The sequence below is a fragment of the Filicampus tigris genome, chromosome 1 (genome assembly GCF_054856515.1).
Source record: "Filicampus tigris isolate MCC_2025a chromosome 1, RoL_Ftig_1.0, whole genome shotgun sequence".
Classification (NCBI taxonomy): Eukaryota; Metazoa; Chordata; class Actinopteri; order Syngnathiformes; family Syngnathidae; genus Filicampus; species Filicampus tigris.
Window position 1 is genome coordinate 18,133,213 of NC_141217.1, and position 23,281 is coordinate 18,156,493.

General features: G+C 41.7%; 1 protein-coding gene across 10 annotated transcripts in view; it reads left to right on the forward strand.

Moving 5' to 3' along the window:
• hspg2 (heparan sulfate proteoglycan 2) overlaps positions 1-23,281 on the forward strand; it is a 93,176-nt gene that overhangs the window by 1,100 nt on the left and 68,795 nt on the right. The window lies entirely within an intron of this gene.

The window sequence follows — 23,281 nt, forward strand, 5'->3', positions numbered from 1 at the left end:
GTGTCCTGGAGCTGTCATGGCTGAGATATCGGCCTCTCCGGTGCTGATTTGATCTGAGGCGTGTTGAACGATGGGATGTAGCTGTGGCGTCCAACGGGCATATGTCTTGCGCACCTGACGGTTGTTCTGAAAGTATTTTTACCATCCAGCGGTGACATGCTGAGGCCAGTCTTCTGTACTATTGGCGCCGGAAGGCATCAGGTAAAGGCTTCCGCACTTGAACCGCAGCCTTGATTGAGCACCGGGCTCAAACATAGTAAAACATAATTGAATTATCTGGAACCACGAGCATCTGTTTCCTCTAGGATGGCTTTGAACTATGGCAGCAAGCTTCCCTGTTTCATGATTCAATTAAGCACCAGGCACTGCCGGTGTTGTCAAAGGCCCTCCAATGTCAGTTCAAATTCTCAATGGGCAAGGGCTTGCGTCACAAATCAGTACCAGTGTCCCGCTGAGAGTCTACTGTATAGTGTGCAAAGTTTACTGGGACTTTTACAACTTTGTTGACTTGTTTCGGTTCAAATGCGCCTTGTTTGTATCATCCCTCACATGGCTGCTGACACTTTTGACTCTGTGTTGTCTCCAAGTTTAGAGTGACACAAGTGTTCCCCGACTTGATGGTGGGGCGGCTGGACTAGAGTTGGGGGTGGGGTGGCCTGAATTCCTTTGACGGTATATCTTGCATGTGTGTCATTGGTGTAAATAATTCTTGCCCCACTGTGTAACCCAACCACCTCATCAGCATAAAACTATTTCCACCTGACAACATAATCTCTTGATTTATTTGGTCTGCAATATCTGACTCATTGACAAGGCAGAAGTGGTGGCCGCTCCTCCGTGTGGCTTCAAACTACCTGGTGGTTAGTTCCTATTCAGAGTCAATCAGGACTGGGAGCACAGCAGTGCAAACACCAACTGCACTTCATCGTTTGAACAGAAGGGAGCACCCCCCCACCCTACCCGCCGCCCCACCCCGGCAGACCCGTTCACATAATTGCTTGAAGACTTGGTTCAGTAAACATTGCATTGTTGAGTTATAGCCACAGGAGACAAGCCATCTTGGCTGGTGGCAAGAAGCTGCACTGAAGCGGCTCGCCACTCCTCAAGCACACTGGCACATGTGGATGTTTGTTGTCTCCATGGAAGTGTGACTTGGTTTGGGTGGAGGTCAGAGATGTGCTTTGATGATTCATCAAAGGCTCCTCAAGGTTCATTTATACGCCAAGATGAGATTGGCAAATCTCAATAATAATGTCAAATAAAGGGAGATTTTTCCCTCTTAAAGGGGAAGTCGTCAACCCAGTGATATTTTTTTTCCAGAATATTTTCTATGCAGGTCCACGAGTTGAAATACGGCACTCTGATTAATATTGCGTTTGCGGAATATAAGTTAAGCAGCAAAATGACTCACTTTTAGCCATCTCAGGGGGCAGCCATTTTCTCACTTCTGTCGACTGAAGATGACATCGACGTTGCTCAGGGAGCAGATAACCACCAATCAAGGCTCAACTGTTTTCTGAAGCTGAGCCATGATTGGTGGTTATCTGAACCCTGAGCAACGTTGATGTCATCTTCAGTCGACAGAAGTGACAAAATGGCCGCCCATTGAGCTAGCTAAAAATGGGTGGATTTCTTATATTCCGCAAACGCAATATTAATCAGAATTAGTAATCATAATGTCGTGTTTTGACTAGTGGGCCTGCATAGAACATATTCTGCAAATAAAAACATGTTTGGGTTGACTTGCACTTTGACATCTGCTGTAATAAATGCGCAAAGTGCAAAAATGAAGCAGGAAAAGTCAGTGTGCCAAAATTTGAATGCCTTTATTGAATACACATTTAGCTGTCATTAGATTCTTTTATAAATCAAAAAAGTTTATACCAGTCAAATAAAAGTTAGTATTTTGATACTGATCATTTTAAGCGGATAAAACTCAAAATACTGAATATAACATTTTAAAAAAGCAACATGTTGATTTTATAGCATTTATTCATGAAATTTGTACTGCCCCTGTTGGGCCATTGTCAGTGAGCTTCAGGTGGCCCAACACAGTCATGTAGTGTCCCCGGGCCACTGTTAATGTAGAACCCTGCTCAGATAGTCAAGCCTCGCTTTTGTGCTTGCCACTGCATCCGTTCAGGGCAAAGCCGCAGACTCCACAGAGAGCTGCACCTCGGCTGGTGCTACAGCAACACTGTGCATGTGCCGACATGTGTGCGCATACTCTCCGGTCGGTGCATTGTAACTAGATTCCCACTCTTTCCATTCTCACCTCTGAACACAGTAGGGCCTTGTGCTACTGTATGTACTGTGCATGCTCACAGACAGCCACTAGTGTCTGGTTGAGGTCTCTTCTCCAAACATAAATTTGATGCCAGTCTCACATGGACAACATGTATGTTTTAAAATAGTCGCGCTGTTACAAATGCAAAAATCATATTACCGGAGGTGGGAGGCTCGATTTACATGACTTGAATCGGGTCGGACTGAAGTTGCCAATTTCAAGGCGTGGGATGTGCACTTGTTAAAGACCCGACATGACTTTGACTTGGTATTCATGAGACTTGATTTTTCATGAGTGGCCGACCATCAGCCACTGGCCTCACTACATTGTAGATTCCTAACACGAGCCTTCACATAAAAAATGAAGCAAGGTCCAACTCGCCGCCACCAAGCCATAACAAGTGTCGATATTGTGTTTTACAATATATTTTCAAATGTACCTGTCGCTAAAAAGCAAAGCATAGAGAGTCTCTGTCATGGAAATGCATGTGTACAGCCAATGAATGGGGCGATCATTGCCAACAGCCTCTCAATTAAAAAAAAAAAAAAAAAAATCAGTGCAGTACATTTGACGCCTCACGAAGTTGTTTCTCAATAAGCGACGTGTGAGGGCCTAGGGCAGGGGTGTCAAACTCCAGTCCTCGGGGGCCGCCCTCCTGCATGTCTTAGAGGTTTCCTCGTCCAACACACCTGATTCAAACGATCGGGTTCAGGATCAGGCTCCTGCAGAACTTGCTGATGAGCTGATCATTTGAAACAGGTGTGTTGCAGCAAGGAGAGATGGAAAACAGGCAGGACAGCGGCCCTCGAGGACCGGAGTTCGACACCCCTGGCCTAGGGTCTTGCGTTAGGGTCTGAGTTGCCGACTTCATTTAATTTTAAAATTGTTTAGTTCAGTTGCATTGTCAATGTGCATTTGGACCTTAGACCTCTAAATACATGGCAATTTGTATCTGTTTGGAGTTGAAAATCTACATTTCCAGTGTTGGACAAATGTCATTTGTATTATTATGATTGTTATGGAATTATTAGGGGGTTTTTTTATAAGTATTTTTTGTGTCGAGTATACAAACCTGGCAACCTACCAGCATGCTATGATGTGAAGTGCAGAGACCACCTCATAAAAACATTAGAATGAATAAGGAGGGAGCTGTGGATATTATTTACTTTTGGATTCTTTGTTTTGTTGTTTTGATGAAATCCTGAAAAATAGAACAGCAACATACAAAGTTTGCTACTTAAAGTTAAGAGACACAAAGAATATGACTGGGGAAGATGGAATATGAATATGATTGGAGCAGAAGCACCTTGGTGGGTGGGCATGGCCCCCTATGGCCTGCCCATAGCGACGGGTGTGCTTTCACTAAATGACCGATATCTTGAATGTTTATTTCCTGTATGTTTTTGTTCAATCAGATCTGTGGTGACATGTCGATGTAATATGCCTAAGGATCAATAGTGCTCTGCTGGCCAATGTCACTATATTAGCAATGGTACTAGGGCTCCAGCTATCGAATATTTTACTATTTTAGTTATTGAGTATTCTGCTGGAAATTCTATCGAGTAATCGAGTACTATAATCGGACAATATATACTTTTGCTTGGTTAAAGAGTGATAATGATTACACAAGAGCAAATATGGCATGTCACTTTACCGACACGCAATTGGAAAAATTGATTTCCTTTTTCAATAATCAACCGCCTTTTTTTCTTAAATTCACATTGTGCATGGCAACAAACTGTATTTTCCTGTCTAGAGATATTTCCAGCAAGGCAATTTCAAACGCAAACAACTTCAACCACCAGAATTGAAATGAGGAGCTGGAGTCCTTCAAATAAATGAATGAATGAATACATAAATAAATAAATAAATGACAACTTCCTAGATCGGTTTTGCATTTTGAACCAATCTCCTTTGGTGTTTTAGGATAAACTCTTTATTTCAGAATAATTGTCTACTTTTACCGATATCTGGAATGTTTATTTCCTGTAGTAATCATCAAAATAATGTGGACGCATGGCAATTTCCAGCAATCCAAGGTTTAAATGTGCCCATTGGCTCCGTGTATAGTATATACCATTCTCATTCCTGTTGTTATGAAGATACTGGTGCACTAAATCCAACAGAGTTCATAGTCGGGTCGCAGATGACTCGAGGACACCAGCACCAATAAAGGGCAATAAAACTGGCCGATGGTCAGAAAGTATTTGCATGTGGCAAATCACATCTTGATGTATGTGTTTGGGTTGTAAAATCCTGCCCTTCCTTTTGGAATTTGCTCAGACTGAACAGGAGTGAGTATTCATTCCTACTAACCTTGTTTTTTGCCCTTCTACAAGAGACCACCAGGCTTTTTTCCAGGCATGCACTTGCTGGCGAGCCATTGAAATGCTAAGTTGAGTGTAATGCGGCCTTTGAAACTGCTCTGTAGTCCACCATTGTCTTTTCTAATGACCTACTGTCTATGTGAAGCCACTTTGGCAGAGCTGCTGCATTGTCTTCCGAGTTCCCTGCTTGGATCTACTACTCTTCTGATTGGAGTTGCCGCCCTTTTCAGTAAAGTGGAGCAGGATTGTGCTCAAGGTTTTCCAAAAGAATGTCACTGCCCTTTGTGTCTTTCATTTTATAACTTGAATAAATACCACCCTGTTGTCAGTGGAGGCTTCCTCTTACTGTACAGCAAGTCTCGACCTGTAAATCAACCCACCCGCATGTCTTGTTTGCTAGACATTTGACTGAGTGAGGGTCATGAATTAAAATCCACAGAAGCATTTCCCTGAGTGGATTTGTGAAGGTTTCAGCATATCATTTGGGGGAGTCAGATAACAAGTGCCAGAATCAAATGTTTTCTTCAGCAACACAGCAGAATCATTGGAATTTAAGGCACTTAAAGCGGAAATCAACCCAAACACATTGTTTTCAATAATATGTTCCCAGCAAGCCCACTAGTTGAAACACGAAATTCTGATAAATATTGCGTTTGTGGAATAAGAGTTAATCCACCCCTTTTTAGCCATCTCTGGAGGTGGCCATTTTGTCACTTCTATCGACTGAAAATGACATCACAACTGCTCAGGGCTCAGGTAATGACCAATCATGGCTGACCTGTTTTTTGAAGCTGAGCCGTGGTTGGTCGTTACCTGAGCCCTGAGCAGTTGTGATGTCATTTTCAGTCGACAGAAGTAACAAAATGGCCGCCCCCAGAAATGGCTAAAAACGAGTCGATCAACTCTTATTCCACACACGCAGTATTTATCAGAATGCCTTGTTTCAACTAGTGGGCTTGTATAGAACATATTCTTGAAAAAAATATGTTGGGTTCTCTTCTGCTTTAAGCAATTGTGCATGTTGTTATGTTTATAGTTAAATGCAGTCATTACACATGACAGAACTGCACCTGTAGAGGCATCTTGTGTGGTTCTATTTGCTTTGCACCTCCTCCAGGCTGCAGTTTCGCAAAGGAGCGTCTCTTGTCTGAGCTGCTGTCGCACCAGACATAACAAACCCCATCCACCCCCCCCCCCCCCCTCCCCGACCCCCCGAACGTAAATTCTTGTTTGATAAACTGAGGGCAGTTGATAAACGCAAGGGCAATCGGATTGGTAGCTGAGCTTGAGATACACATCTTAACATTGAAATGCACAAGCCAACTGTCACAAAATAAAGTTGCGGCGTTTGAATTATTGATGAGAAGTATGTCACAATAAAACGTCGTCGTTTACAATTGTTAAGTTTGATGTTCAAGCTTTCCCAGTCACGTATGTTCTTACCCCATTACACTACATTTTATTGGAACTGGTACAATATTTGTTCAGTTTTTTTCCTACACTGATTTACAACTTCACAACATCAACTTATTGATCAAGATAGAATGATTCAATTCCACAAAACAGATGAACAGATGATCATTGATCAACAATGATCAACAAATCAATGTATCATGTGCCCAATTTCAAAACATTCATTCCACATCTGATCACGAGCATGAGCATTCGCAGCTTCAGTAACGATCAAGGCCATTCAAACGGAAATGTTTGTGGTCACCTATTGTTCAGGTGCATCTGCCTGTGATTCTTTGAAACCTTTGACCCATGCTGAGTCATCTTCCTGAAGGGGAAATGAAATCTGGTTGTCTTCGCGCCAAGAGGACCCGACTTCCCCCGAAGCAAAGTTTATTCAGCCTTTCCTGTATGTAATTTGAATGTCCTGCTTTATGCACTACATGCTCAGTCAACTATAGGCAGCTGTACTATGTAGTATTTGATATAATTTTTTTTTCAAACCCACTGCCCCACTTTTTTCCCACCTGAATTGGCTTTAGTGAAACCGTAAAGTCGCCCGTAATGTGTTAAGTTAACCTGCTTGAAATATGGATGATGAAGGCTTTCAGTTTATTTGTAAAAATATATGCTTCTTACATTTCCACTGAGAGAATGGTTCAAAACTTTTGTTGAAATATTTGTACTGTTACAGTGTCAAACAAAAGTGTTAGCATGTCATTCCAAATGATGAATCTACAGTATGTTGTTTTTAATGGATTATATTTTGTATTTGCAAAACGAGGCTTCGTCATGGCGATTTACATATGGCTATAGTATTTGAATGTAAGGAGGAAAATGTAGCCATGGATAAGATAGGAATGCGAATCCTGTTAGTGCTGAAGCCTTTCACACAAGATTAAAATCACGACTCTTTTGGAAGCTTCTGGAAATTATGACCACTAAGCATTCTGATCGTGTTCAAACTCCTCAAGCTCTCACAGATGCTATCAGTGAGTGGAGGATTTCACCTTTTATCCCTGCTCATTTTTAGTTATTCTAAATAAATCCAGTGAAACCCAAAGACTTTGCAAAGTGTCTCTATCATGTATTCGGAGCTTGCGAGTCCACCCGACACGCAATTGGAAAAACACGCGTATAAATGTTCATGGTTTCCACGCAAATGGCTCCGCCCATCTGTGAACAAAGGTTTGTTAACCTTGTGCAGTGTCACTGCCACGAAGATATCATCCATCCATTTTGTATGTTCCTGCCCTACTCGCCAGTTATTTGGAGGGTAAAATAACTTTTCACGCTCATATTTGCACTTTTGGAAATTCTGAGTCTTCGACTGAGCTGTTTTTGGAGTGTTCCGGAGTACCCGTAAAGAACTGAAACAAGCACGAGGAGAACATGAATCAGATGTGTTGGAGCATGCAAGATAGGGGCTCTCGAGGACCGCAGTTGGTGACCTCTGATTTTTTTAGGAGAAAGTCTATAACTATTAGATTTGTGTAAGGACAGTACCTCCCATTTGCCAAGCAGTGAAGTCAACAGTGAACAAGCATATGCTATGTTTGATAATAAGCCAAATGACACCATTAATCGCAGACCAAAGCAGTAGTGCCATTATTGTCAGATTTAAAAAAAATTACAACTGAATGAATCAAGTGCTTTTGTGTGTTTATGTGAACCAAACTAATGGAAACACTCTACATTAGTAATTATAACGTTAATAATTTTATTTGATAAAAAGCGTAATAGTAAAATGAATGTAAATATTTTGGATTGATTTGACTCATTTTGGCGATTCTAGCTCATAAATATGTCAGTTTTGCACTTTTTGATTGCTTTATTCATCATACCGATTTGGAGAATTACGTAATAAAGGACTAGAAAGGGAGTGACTATAATTTAGTTTGAAAAAACCCTTTCAGACCGCAAGAACTAATTCAGGAACTGCCCTATCTACCCTTGTAGATTGTGCACTACTCGTCTTCACACACAAAAAAGGTTCCTGGGCTGGAAAGTTCCACAAACTACCTGAGTACCACCTGGTCAGCAGGGTCTTCGTGTACCTACTTGGAACGTTCGAGGGGGCGTGCTGTGCTGACGAACGCCGATTGGTTGGTTGAACTTTGGGGGTGTTGTTTTTGTCGCGCACATCAGCAACCGCCATAACGCGACTCGGAGTTAGTGTGTAGCTGGTTTCAGTTTCACTGTCGTCACTCATAATATATGGCAAGAGAGGAAGGAGGGGAAAAAAATTGGATCGGTGGACGGATGATGAGGTAAAGGCTGTCCTAAACATTTACGAGGACAAGAGAAATGATAAAGTTCATCACGATGAAGCTAACCGAGGTGAATATTAACCACACTTCAAAACAAGTCTGTGAAAAGGCAAAGAAGCTAAAGCAAGACTACAAAAAAACTCAAGGACCACAATATGAATATGAATGCGCCTTGGTGGCTGGAGAGAAGCCAGTTTCTTTTCTCGTTTCCCATTTAGGAAGGCACCAATGCCCAACTGCTGTGGGGTGCGACTCGGTTGCACAGCCCCCTCAATCTATCCACAGTCCTCCACTGGGGATCAATAAGTATAATAAATAAGCTTTACTGTATATACGTTTTGAGTCATGTTCGCCTGACCTCTCGCAGTGGCATGTTTCTCCTGAGTGGCAGGACTTTTATTGCTATGACCAAAAAAAAAAAAAAAAAAAGACCATAGTCGGTAAAAATGTGACAGGATGAAAAAAAACAAAAAAGGTCCAGTAATTTTTTATTGTTCATGACTCAGTGTATTTGCGGTGAGGTAATGGCTTTTGTTTGACTCCACTTTTGCTTTAGGTTGCTGTTAAAAACCTCTGTCAGTTCTGCAGGAGACAACCACGTTGATGTCAGCACTGCGGAGCTGGAATAGCGACACACACACACCCACTCACACACAATTGTGTGCCAGTCTTTGTGGAAATAGTGCATTTGTTGTTTTAGTCAAATTTTCACATTGCCATACATGACGAGAAGTCAAATGTTTGCGTTGTGGTCGAATAAGGGCGAGCAATTCTCGACATGTTAAACTGTTGACAGCTCCCACCGGTTTGCAATATAAACAGTTGGCCACATGGTTGTGGTCAATGCAGTTGCTGCTTTGTCATCTGCTATAGTTTTGGAGTTGAACTTCTGTGGGGGAGTATGAGTCAGCCTGTGTAGTCACTTGAGAAGGTTTACTTTTTCAGAAAGTCTCTGGTGACGAGCAGGGCCTGCGCCACACCACAACACAGGATCAAGTTGTGGGAACAGCAGCTGCTTTTTTTTCTCCTCGCTTTATAATTGTTTCACAACTGTGGTCTTTGGTTAAACGTGACACCCCCAAGTCACTGTCTTGTATTCTCTTCATTTCTTTTTAACGCTAGTCGTGGAAAAGTGATGCGATCCAGGGATTGATGGTCTTGGTTCATGCTGGCCACGCCTCTGGCCAAGTCAATCAGTTAAAGGCTCGAGCTTAGAACAGGCGAGGCGGGGTAGAGCTGTTAGTTCATGTCCATTATTTTTTTTTCTCAATTTTGTTTCTGATCAACCCTCTCAGGCTTGTCAACACTGTTGCAGCCTTGGAACTCATCATTTCATCGTGCTTTTGAGCCACTTATTTATTTTAGATAAGCCCGGGCTGAGTGTAATCATAATTAGAACTGTTTTAAATACCGGCGGTCCATGATTATTTATAGATGGCCATCAATCAACGCTTTTTGTACACACACTAGGCTACATGCATCAGTGCAAAGGGATATTCAGCCTTCATCATTGGGGCCTTGTTACGACAGTGCCATCATACTGCATGAGAAGCCAGCAAATGCGTGCTCACTAACTTCATGTTTGAGAAAAAAAAAAGATGGTGAGCGGTACCTCTAAACATAAACATAATCTGTTCAAACCCAAGGTCGATTTCATACTTTTTAGATTAAATCGAGATGATCTGTTCCAAGACCATCATAAAACATTTATTATTAATGGTAAAGGTAATTTCTAACACTGTAACATTAAGAACTCTCATGCAAGTGTAATAACAAGTTAACAATTGTTTTCCTGGCAATATTCCACCTTTGGATGTAGAATCAGAGCTGAGTATTTTATGTCACACCAGACCATGCACCTTATTATCCCATTGTGTGTAAAAGTCGACACAGTTGTGGTATGATCCCTCCTTTGCTGGGTTCTGACTTCGCTATATACTACACTGAGCAGCCAAGACAGAGACACATGTTCACACTTTCCCTTTTGCCATCACTCTGGTACCCTTCTGTACGGCATCGCTCAAAAGGCAAAAGAAAAAAAGAAACTAATCCGTTTGACGCTCCTTGTACTGAAATCTTGGGAGATTTGCAGTTCTTATGACGTCATGCACAACAGCTGTCCAACGTCCCATTACGGCGTTGAATTGCAAATCGTAAGACCTCAGGAGAGTTCAACATGAAAGCTGTTGTCATTCCTCAGAGGCATTAAGAATCAACAGCTAAAGCGATGATGTTTGATCACTGGTGAAGGCTTGTCTGCTCTTTTCCTGCTGTAAGGTCGAACTAGCTTGTGCTGGCTTGTCTATAAGCACAAGCTCAGAGTGATGTTCACCAACTTTTCTGCGCTCCTTTGCTGATTAATCACCTGTCCTCAGTGTGTTTTCACACAAGCACACCGAGTCCCCTTGCCTATAATTACACCTTGTTGTCGAAGGAAACGGACCCCTCACATCTGTGCCCAATGAAAGGGGAGGTTGCCCCTGCTGCTTTCTTGTACGCATGCATCAACTCCTGGTTAGCACATGTCTTTGAAGGTGTGAGCGCACCTTCAAATTAAAGCCCGTTTGAGAGTTATGAGGACAGGTGAAATTTACCCGTCTGCTGTTTGTGAGGTCGATGTTCCAAGGTTCTGTTTTTGGACCGTCTCTCGTTGGTGCCTGAGCTCCTTCGGTTAATTGGTGCAAAGCCAAGATCTCTTTCAAGGCCCAATTTTGCTTGAGCGAGCAGCGGAGCAAAAAGCGGTGCCCCCCCCCATCCCTCTGTAGTGTTTTGCTTCAAACAGCTGTGTCTAGAATAAAGTAAATCAAAGACCTTCTTTCAAACACAGTGATGTTGTTTGGAAACACATGGCCGTCATCAACCTTAACCCATAAAAAGTGACTTGTAAAAATGTCTTCAAACCATTTGGACAAAAAGTTTGGTGTATTGAGTGGCATACATTGGGTGACTCAATCATTATTTTTTTTGCCGTATTACTCTTCTTATGAGCTGTCCTAACTTCTTTCTTAATGGCTCTCTTTTACGGCCAATTGTGAGAGGAGTGCTTTACAAATCAGCATCATTAAATGGCTTTTTATTACAAACTCAACGTTGGTAACGATTAGCTTCAGTAAATATGATACTTCCATTTACTTGGTCAGATGTGGGGGTTTACCACTCATTAGCAGAGAAACAGTCATAACAAAACATTATTTTGATGTTTCTTTCACAGAACCCTGCATTATGGATTTTTGATACAGGATCCATTGTTTAAAGGGGAAGTCAACCCAAACATTTTTTTCAAGAGTATGTTCTATGCAGGTCCACTAGTTGAAACAAGGCATTCTGATAAATATTGGGTTTGTGGAATAAGAATGAACCCACTCATTTTTAGCTATCTCTGGGGGCGGCCATTTTGTCACCTCTCTCGACTGAAAATGAAATCACAACTACTCAGGGCTCAGGTAACGACCAATCACGGTGTATTTCATCTGGCCATCAAAGTGTCAACCTCACAGGCACGGTCCTTCTGGCGGTGGGGGAATCCCCGCCTGCAATGTCATCAAAGTCCACTGATTTTATCTTTTTTTTTTTCTGTAATTACACAGAATGATTATGAACAAGATGATAACAAACACAAATCTTCAAAGTCCATTAAAAATGAAGAGGGTGTGCCACACTATAGCTGCTTGACTGGATTTGTAGCGCATGTATGCATATGTTAACCAACCATCTTTACATGTAACCACTCTTGCCAGTTCACAATTTAATTACAAGTGAGTGGTCGGTTGTTGTTGTTAAAACATTCTCTGTACTGAGATCACACACAGTGCACATCTGATTGTGTTCAATCTTACATTTATAAACCACAAAAAAAGCCTTCTTGTCAATACATCTGATTAAAAAAAAAATGGTACGGTTTTGCTGCAGGCCTAAAGTCTAGACAGGATGATTCACCAGGTGAGCTAATAAACTGCAGTCACTCAGCGCACACTGTCAATAAAAACATCCATACATTGGTTGCTCTGAAGCATGTCTCATCAATGATAAAAACAAGATTGACAGTGCAAATAATACAATTAAACATGGCACTCCTTGCAGGTGCGCTTTACTACATTGGTTCCCATAAAACTAAATGATGCAGGAAAAAGTCAGGGCTGTCTCCCGCGGAGCCTCGAGTTGACCTTGGATAAAATGTGTGTATCTCCCAACCAACAGAATTTCTTCAGGCCCGCATTTATACTGTCTCACTCCGCCTCATTGCTTGTCCAAAAGCTGCTTTCACTCCGTGGCTGTCTTGGATTTGTACACATAATTCCAAACATGGAGGCCCTAGAAGAGCAAAGAACACCTCAGACGAGCATTCGACTGTTAAACAGCTGTCTGATCTAGTTAAAAATTGTACAGCATGTTTCTGCTCATAAATTCATTAACAAAGGCTGTTCCTGTTCCATCAAGTTAATAGGAGAGTGAACAATAAATCAGAAGGGACGTTTGTAGGTGTGCAAAAAAATTGAATGTGTACAATCCAAGAAATAAATGAAATGTTAGCGTATTGCCCTTTACAACACAGACAAGCTTATCCTATTATTAGCAAGGGTCCTGTTTTCAAACTGGCCGAAAGAAAAGTGCTTTGCCGCTTGAGCAATCCCACCTTTGCATTACTGGGATTCCCTAGATCCTTCTTCTTGAGCCAGCCGCCAGAAGATCAACCCGGTTTTTGCAAGTGTCCTGCCTCTTGATCCTTTGTCACGGGGTGACAGAGGGAATCTGAACGTAAAGGTTTTAAACTGCATGGAGAGGGTGTGAGCCAATCAGAGAGAAGACATTTGATGCCGACAAAGTGGGCACCTGATCCCCTCTCACATGCTGCAACCCAGTAATTGGCTGCAGGAATGTTCACATTGCTCTGCTTTAGGGTAAATAGTTAAAGCAGTAAAGCTCACTGACTTTTTTGGGGAGGATGGTTAAGAGTTGCCTTGATCCCAGGATTGGGCGAATAAATGGCTTCCTTCACCAAACAAAGGAGAAACCTGCCGGGAAGTCCCCTTTTAGACTAGACTAGACCTTAAGGTCACATCTCTACTTCCAAAAGTGTGGGTGGATTTGGTTCCCATCATTAAAGTCTATTTGTAGTCATTAAAAAAATGAACAGACAGCAGCAGCAGCAGCAGCAGCAGCTCAACTGCTCTGCCACTTGAATGTCTCTGTCTGAAGCGTGCAGTGTCTTCAAAGAAATCAATGACCCCACCAAAAATTACCCATGCCCTTTGACCTCAAGCATCCTTATTTGAATGCCATTCAGAAACAATCTATCATAGAGCCATAATCACAGTGATGATAACACAACAAGTGTGTACAGCTCAGCTATGAACTTCGATCAGATATACTGGTAATTCAAAATCAGTGGCGTTCTTGGATTGGTCCAGTACAATGATACCCAAACGACTGAAGATTAGTTCCAAACAGCACTGACAAGGAACATGTATTGACCACATGGGGAATGTGTTTTTTTTTTACACGAGACCAAATCCATTGTGGTCATATCCAGGCAGGACTCCATGATTTTTTTCTCACCCAGTGTTAAAGGGGGCTTGACCAATAGTGGGCTGACGAAAGTCAGTCCTAAGTAAATAGTGTCATAATTTTGTAATTGATTTATTCTTTGAAGCATTAATATTAATTTGTGCAATTGTACAGTATAAAGACGCTAAATATGAAATAATCACTCAGACTGAACGTATTGTATCATGAATTTATGGGGCAAATACAACTTCTGACTGGACCACCACAACTTGGCGAGCCACCACCCAAAAGGCTTAATGTCCGATCCTGGACTTCTTAGGTTAAATGTGGGCGTGCCAGTATGATGATCAGCAATTGGCTGCAACTGCCGTCACTTGCTTCTGTGTTTATTGGTTCTTGTCCAAACCCAACCTCAAATTGGAAGGTGGGGGAAGGGTTGCAGATCACAGCAGCATTCTGCCTGCTATACTTAATTCCCTCCCGCAGTGTGTTTGCTAGGCCGCCAGACCTAGACTTGACTTTAGATTTTTTGCTTGGAAAAAAACACAGCTTTTGTGCATGAGCTATCTACATTGCAGTTATATGTAGACACGTTATGTCCCCTCATTGGACAGACACTTCTATCCATATTCTGTTGCGTACCCAGTCACGCTGCAAGTCATTTGGTGAAATAGCACCTGCAGATACACAGCTCCTGAGGTATTTTTATCTCCCTCTTGAATTCCATCTCTGTTGTCCATGTTGATCTCCCGTCTAAGTACGCATGGCTCTGTGAATAAACGGACTCACCACTTCTTAACAGGCGCATGCTCCTCTGGGCTTTTGTTTGAACCAAACCCAAGACAAACAGAGGGATAAGCTGCAATGCAACATAAAGTGCCATGAAAAAGTACACACACACCCTTTCTGATTTGGGATTTGTCTGCATATTTATAACACTGTAAAATTTAAGGTCATCAAGCCAGTATGAATATCTCACAAAGACAGCCTGAGTATTCGGTGTTATGTATTAAGTATTTATTTTCCTTTGTTTCACTCTGCCCTCTGCGGCGAAGTTGGCATTGCAAATGAGAATCTGTTCTACATTGCCCAACCTGAGTAAATAAAGGTAAAAAAATGCATACAAAATTGATTTTCTACATGATGATTTTATTCATTAAGAGGGATGAAAAGGTAATTGAGTTAACTGTTTACCACAGTTTTTGGAAAATTGAATGCAATTTCACTGGCCACCCCCAGTTTAGTGACAAAATTTGTTGAATCAAGAAATCACTTAAAATAGTTCCTGGTACACAAAGTCAAAATAGAATACAACATCTCAAAAAGATATGCGTTATGCCACAATCCAAAGGAAAAAAAAGATAAACAAAGTGGCTGAAATTTGTATCAGTCTGGAAAAGCTTACAAAGCAATTTCCAAGGCTTTGAGACTCCAGCGAATCATGGTCTGAGTATATATTCTGAAATGGAGAAAACTGAGAACAGGAGTGGTTGGCCAACCAAAATTATTTCAAGAGTGCAACAACGACCCATTCCTGAGGTCACAAAAGAACCCAGAACTACACCCAAAGACCTGCGGGCCTCTGTGGCCACTTAACCTTAAGACAGACCACTAGGCAAAAAATAACACTCATGAGGGACTTCTAAAGTGAAAACCACTGCTGATAAAAAGGATCACACAGGCTCATCTCACATTTGCCAAAAAAAGATCTTGATCCCCAAGAATTTTGGACTGTGGACTGACAAGACGCAAGTTACATCTGGAGTAGAGAATAACACAGCATTTGTAAAAACAACATCATGCCTGCAGTCAAACATTGTGGTGGAAGTGTAATGATGTGTGACTGCTGTTGCCACTTCAGGAACCGGATGATTTGCTGTGATTAATACAAGTATAAATTCTGCAGTCTACCAGAAAATCCTGCAGGCGAATGTCCTGCCATCAGTTTGTGCCCTCTGGTTCAAGAGCTATAGGGTTGTGCAGCCCAAAACTTACCAGCAAGTCCACCACTGTACAGTATGACTCAATCAAACCAAAATGAAGGTTTTGAATAAAAGTCAAAGTCTAGGTCCAATTAATATGCTGTGTTGTGTCCTGAAACACAGTTCTTGTTTGAACACACAACAATATGAATGAGTTAAAACAATTCTGGGAAGAAGAGTGGGCCAAAATTCCTCCACAGAGATGTTAAAGGGAATATCAAACCAAACATATTTTTTTCAAGAATATGTTCCCAGCATGCCCAATAGTTGAAACAGCATTCTGATTAATATTGGGTCTGTGGAATATGAGTTAAGCAGCAAAATCCACCCGTTTTTAGCCATCTCAGGGGGCGGCCATTTTGTCACTTCTGTCGACTGAAAATGACATCACAACTGCTCAGGGCTCAGGTAACGACCAATCACGGCTCAGCTTCAGAAAACAGGTCAGCCGTGAATGGTCGTTACCTGAGCCCTGAGCAGTTGTGATGTCATTTTAAATCGGACTAAATGGCCGCCCCCAGAGATGGCTAAAACGAGTGGATTAACTATTATTCCACAAACGCAATGTTTATCAGAATGCCTTGTTCCAACTAGTGGGCTAACATAGAGCATATTCTTGAAAAAATATGTTTGGGTTGACTTCTACTTTAAAGACTCATCACAAACATTTGATTTTAGTTCTTGTTGCCATGGGTGACACAACCACTTATTAGGCTTACGTCACCTTTTTTCACATAGGTCCAGATAGGTTTGGGTTTTTTCCCTTGATAAAAAAAGAATCAAACTACAGTTTATATTTGCTGGGGTTTCTTTGCGAGATTTTAGAATTCATGTGATGATTTGAAAAATTTAAAACCACTGTAAAGTGAAATCATAGATTTGTTTCCAAGAAAGCAATGTACAGTGTATCAACCCACTAGTGCCATCTTGATGCTGAGTATTACGGCCCTTTGCACACCGCTGTCAAAATTCGGACTTTCCTTGCTCAAGAAGCATTTTGGGCGAAAGCTGGAACCCAAAAAGTCCAGTTGCCTTTCTTTGAACAAATTTAATCCAACTACATGTGACACATTCCTGTTTACATGCACAATGATCCAATGAAGTGATTTCTGGAGTTTTCAGATTATTCAAGAGAATGTGGAAGCATCAGAATGTCATATGCTTCATTGGATAATGGCTGTTATCTGAGAAATCAGATGAACACACCAAGATCTTTGTCTGCTCCTGTGTCAAATTGGGGCTGCATGAACGTTTTTTTTTGTTGTTGTTTTTTTTGGGGGGGGGGATAGATGCTCGGCAGGCACTTATTTCTCCTTCCCCACCCCCACATTCAACTGTCACATGGTGTACTGCGTAGCAAAAACAGTCGTTAGGTACTTTCCACTGGGGGTGTGCAGCGTTGAACATCAGGAGTGCTGCACATCTGTCGTAGCGCGATCATATTGATATAAATTGCATAAAATCTGAGAGGAATATTTTCATTCTTACTCTACTTAAGTTGACTTGCTTTTTGTTTCGCTCTGCACAGCTTCCAAAGTTGTGTGAAAAGTGAGAAGGACTTTGATGTGCTTAAGATGGCGCCTGGGCTTCACAGCAGGTTCTGTTATGATGTCCTAAATTTGAAGTGCATCTTGGGTTACAAAGCAAAACCTCAACATGCTGGAATTGCTTTTGAGTTCCAAAAGCGTCACCATGGTACCTACACAAATCCTAGTTAATTAACTCAAAGTGTGTTTTATGTCCGGTGTTAAAACCTGAATGAGTAAATTCTTTTTTTACCTTTTCATCTCTTTGGATTAATTTTGAATGAAAAAGGAACAGAGAATCATTTACATTTTCCCATATAAATGTTTTAAAACATTTAAAAGCATTGTATATTTAAATAACCCACAATATTATGTTCTTATTAAAATGCTTTAAAAAATAATTTACAAGCTTATAGAAATAGCTTTGTGGGCGGCCAAGTTGCTCCCATGCTCTCTTTTATTGTTTGATCTGCCAAATTGGGGAAAGAAATGGATGATTATTGTCTATTGCAATCAATGTTGCATAAACTCTGCACTCGACTTTGGGTTTATTCAGCCAGTTGTCCCACACACTTAAGAGATGAGCTAATGGAGTGCACCGAGGGGCCATGAGCGAGTTCTGGCCTGCCATTATGTCGGACAGCAGGAGTGAGGCCAAGTCAACAGGTGGTGTCCAATTATTTGGTCCTGAGGCAGGAATGGAGAGCGTGAAATAAAGGGAGGAGGGTGAGTTTAAACTGTTGACATCAGTGGGGGGAAAACCAGAGCGTCTCCAACAGCTCTCCTCTCCCAAACCGCTGTGTCAAGTTGATGTGGTCTTAAAACATTCCAAAAGTTAGGAACAATTCCCAATTGCAGTTTAGCCTGTGCTTTCCACCGCCGCAGCCTCCAATGAGGAGTGTCAGCTTTTTCTTACTTTTACACAACAATGATCCTGTATAATCTGTCCCTTAGAATCTGAAGTTGATAAGTAATACGACACAGTTGGATAGCAATTTCTTACATATGGGAGCAGTGTGGTGTGTTGTGGTTTTGTTTTTGATATACTACACCGAACACTTAAAAAGGAAGTCAACCCAAACATATTTCTTTCCAAGAATATGTTCTATGCAATCCCACTAGTTGAAACAAGGCATTCTGATAAATATTGCGTTTGTGGAATAAGAGTTAATCCACCTGTTTTTAGCCATCTCTGGTGGCGGCCATTTTGTCACTTCTGTCGACTGAAAATGACATCACAACTGCTCAGGCCTCAGGTAACGACCAATCACGGCTGACCTGTTTTCTGAAGCTAAGCCATGATTGGTCGTTACCTGAGCCCCGAGCAGTTCTGATGTCATTTTCAGTCGACAGAAGTGACAAAATGGCCGCCCCCTAAAATGGCTAATTTTGCTGCTTAACTCATATTCCACAAACGCAATATTAATCAGAATGCCGTGTTTCAACTAGCAGGCCTACTGGGAACATATTCTTGAAAAAAATGTGTTTGGGTTGATTTCTACTTTAACATTCACATCTTCTGTTTATCAAGGTGACCATTTCAGCCGTTATACAAATCAATAATTTTCACTTTGAGGGAACCATTTTTATGCCCTGTGCAGCTGTAGCGCAAAGTGCAGTCTAACTGTGGGCATGAGTTTTCTTTTGGGATATTCATATACGGGCGCAAGAAGAAATAGGCGTTTGCGCTGTTGTGGGAGTGAACACATTTGATGGGTAATCGAAGCGGCTCCCCTCATTTCCTTCAAATTCAGCGTAGGTGATGCGCACGGTCTACAGTACATGGCAGAGGACAGGACGTGCAAAGTACGTTTATAAGGAACTCGCCTTGCACCCACATATTGCGCTTCCATATCAGCAATAACTATAATAATAATAATAATATACACAAGCTGGACAAAGTGGTCAAACCTCTTCCAGTAAAAATTGATACGTTCAGGCTATGGGTTAGTCATGACTGTTGATTTGGAATGATATTGGATCCAATATACCTGACGTAGAATAGGGCAAAAGCCCTCAACCATATTACGTCATCGTAATCTTATTTCGGGCGTTGTGGTGTCGCGTCTTTGCTGTGTACAGCCCAGCGAGTGTTTTTATGGCGTATCTTTCCGTTATAAATAAGCAGGCCTCAGATGGCCACGTTGGCACTGATCTCCCCTTCCAAGTGGCCGCCAGTGCCCCTACCACACTGGCCAGCTGTTGTCTGGGGCAATTGGAGCTGGTCTCTGACTTCCCGACTCCCTGCATGTCAATCTCAAAAATGTTACCGGAAACACACACTAAATATCTTAGCTCTGCTTTCACACCCTTTTATTTTGCATGCTTTATGCTTGTTTAAACTTTTTTTTATCAAGTAAACAAGAGTTTATTTGTTTGATTTGATTCTTTTGACTTGTTTTTCTCGTGCGTCTTAACATTAATTGGGATATTTTTCTCCTGACAAGAGCACCATAGTGGTTTTTACTACGAGCCAAATTTCTATCCACAAGATTGGCCTCCCCCGCAGACCACCTATTAAATCAGAATGTGCTCATTCCTGACTGGAACAGACGTCTGATAAGTGTGTGCCGCTTAAGTTGGTGTCTTTCGTTTCGTGTGCGTGTGTAAATAATTGTCTTTGGGAGGTCTATTGTTTACAGCTGGTGAGGGCTAGGCCTCGAGGTGTCAACTGCCCCTTCATGCCTGATGGCTTTTGGGTATGGCCTGATATACCTCCCACAGTATCAATGGATTTCTGTCTCAGTTATTAAAACATCATCAGACTTTCCTCAGTAAGATTGTTTTTCATGTAAAGCTACGTAGATGAAGTGCATTATTATCATGTAGCATCTTTGTGATGACCGTGTCAAGTGTCATATTTCAAGAGCCATTTAATCTCTGTACTCTACAGCTGTTCTGTCGCCAGGCTGTGACATTTGCCCTTTATAGATGTTACAGTAGTTTTCTGCTAAAGTCGATATTTGAGCCTGAACACATTAAATGAAACAAAAAAATAGCAATGTCACTGTCATACAGTAGACTTTAATGGATATGGGCTGGTTAAAGGTGAGCTACATTTCCAGCTCAAGTCATGTCTACTTTTGAACAACTGTGCAAGTTCTTTAATCTCAATTTAAATTATGGCTTTTTGGGGCGTCATTCCTTCCCATATTTGGCAAAGACAAGTCAGCACAGGCTGGACGCTTCATTCAACAAGCTTGCATGTGTGCTGCAGGCTCCGCTCGCTTCTCAGGGAAGCTTGACTTCTATTTACACAGCCTGGTCAAGGTGGAAATGTGTTTTTACATGACAAAATTGTTCAGATGTTGTTCCGGTAACACATGCAGCCAAAAAAGCCAAATCATCTGTGAAAAAAATGATAGGCAGCATGACAGGATAGTGTCTCACCAGACATCCGTACTTCTCAGTTACATGTGCCACGCCTCTGGATTGCTGGCATGTCATCTAAAATTGAATGTCTTTGTGAGTGTGCGCTACTCAGAATTTTTATATTTGTCCTCATCAGTCATCACATTTTAGGGAAAAACTGTTTCTGGCTGTTGACAGTGTGACCTACACTGGTCTTTGTCCTGTGCTGCCACCACTGCTAAATAGTGAGACATCAATGATATTTTTAACGTTTAGCTTCTTTGAAGTTCATTAGTTGCCTCTCAAAGTGACAAATACATTTTCCTAAAAGGGAGAAAGATCAAGTATGAAGGCTGCAGCAGACCAAACCTGTCTTATGTGTTGTGTGGGAGACTGACTAGAGGACCATGAAGAATAAAAACCATTCTTCACTCTTTGCAATGTCTCCCCCCCCACCCCCTTTTTTTGTCAGGCCCGTTTGTTGCGCCCATCCTGTTAGTCATGGAACCTTTTGGGAAGACAATCCCTGCACCTGTCAAAGAGTGTTTGTTGAATGAAGAACTTCTTTCCATTTCCTCCCTGTCCAATCACTTTAGATTAAACCCTGTAGAAATGTCGAAAGAGCTGCGCCGAGCTTCAGGACCTCACTCATCAGGCCTTTTATGCAGCAGGGGCCCAGGTTAGAGGTTTAGTGTCGTGAGTGGCAGTTTGTCAGTTCACTTGCCATTGCGGGAGCACAAAGCCGTTCTGTTGCCACAAACATCGAAAGTCCTCTTCAATGTACAGGTACAGTTATCCCCAAACTGTTGTTTGTCAGCACTGTATTTAGAACCAATTTATCGCAACCCTTCTGACCATCCCAACAATGGAAATGTGTCCGAAATAAGAGTGCTTAGATTCTATGGATCAGGTCTCACTTGGTGCCTGGCGGTGCACGGTGGGCCTCAGCTACTCTTAGAGTAAAGCATGTGTGTCAAGCTTGCATGCGCCTTTACATTCCATTCGTGTCCAATGCATGTTGCCACTTCAAGTCTCAGCAGAGGGACTTGGTTTTTGAGGAGTGAGAGCATAAAAAAGAGAGGTCATTGAGAAATGGAAGGTTGAAGAGGTCATCGAGGGGAGGTTCTGTGTTGCCTGCATGCGTGAACGAACGCTGGAGTTTGTTTGTTACTTCCATCTATGGTCACGTGCTAATTCTCTATCACAAATGGACTTTGTCTTTCATGTTTCCCACAGCTTGTCCTGCAGCTGCATCAGCAGCCTTATTCGCAACTGGGAAAATCAAAGTTCCCCGAAGAGTTTGTGTCAAGCTCCGTCTGACAGTCATTGCTGTGTCAAGTGTAGGAACTCTTATTTGCGGGTGTGGCAAACGATTGGTCCATTAACTGCAGATCTAAAATACAAGTTTGGTCCGTCTCACATGCATATAGAAAATCATGTATTCCGTTTATTCAGCAAAACCCGTAGTCGTCCTTGTTGTCACATGGTTAGTAGGTGATCAGGTCATTGAATGTGATGCAACATGATTTTTTTATGCCTGAAGATGAAGATTCCTCCTAGCCAGCGGGCCGGTCCGTCTATCCGTCTATGACGGACACCCTTTTTGTAGGCGATAAACAACAGACGGGAAAGCGGAAGCGCATTTTTCCGTCTAATCATCTATGGTCTATGGCCACGGTGAGTCCATTACATTCATAATTTGAATGTAAATTAAGCATGTGTTAGTCGAACTTATTTTACTTGCTGATAACATTGGTCGACCATGTCCCAGATCCTTTTATATTGTGTTAATACTCCCAATCTGTCATGATTTGTCTTGGTTGATTTTGGTTTTGGTTTAGTATTTAGTTTCATGTTTTCCTTGTGTTCTTTTGTCTGTCTGTCTAGTTAGGTTATTGGGTCCACCTGTGCTTGTCATCCCAGTCCCTAGTGTTAGCCAATCAGCTCCCTTGAACCCTTTGTGTCTTGTCCAGGTGTTTCTTGTTGTCTCGTCAATTTGTCTGTATTTAGTTCCCTGCTTTCTTTCAGTCCTTCATTGTCGTTTGTCCTTTGTCCTTTACCTGAGTCACAGCAAGTTGCTGTTCTTTTTCCAGTCGGTCCTTTTTCTTTGTTTAGTTTCTCAGATAATTTTTGTTTTTGGACTTTAGTGTTTTTGAGAATCTTAGAATCTTGCATTTTTGTTTGCTCTCTACAGTAAATATTCTCTAATTTATGTTGTCCGTTAAGAAAACAGACCAACGATCTTTTCTGTTTAGTTTGAAGACATTTGCAAACGTCTTGTACTTTGTAAAAGAAAGATGAACATTTGATGGGCCAAACCATTGAGTGAATCATCAGTTCAATCAATAATTATTTACTTCAACGGTAAGAAAACTTGCAATTGTCATGTAGTTGAACCTGAAGCAGCCTGAAAAGTTTAGTCTATCAAACTGGTAGACCTTTGCATTAATCATTACCCAAGCTCGCAGTGTCAAAATCATTGGTGAGTACATCATTCCCTCCCGTGTGGTAAGGCAATTTTTTGTTGATTGCAGAGACCTGGCGAAAACACAAAATCTCAACCAGAATTCTGAACCAGATG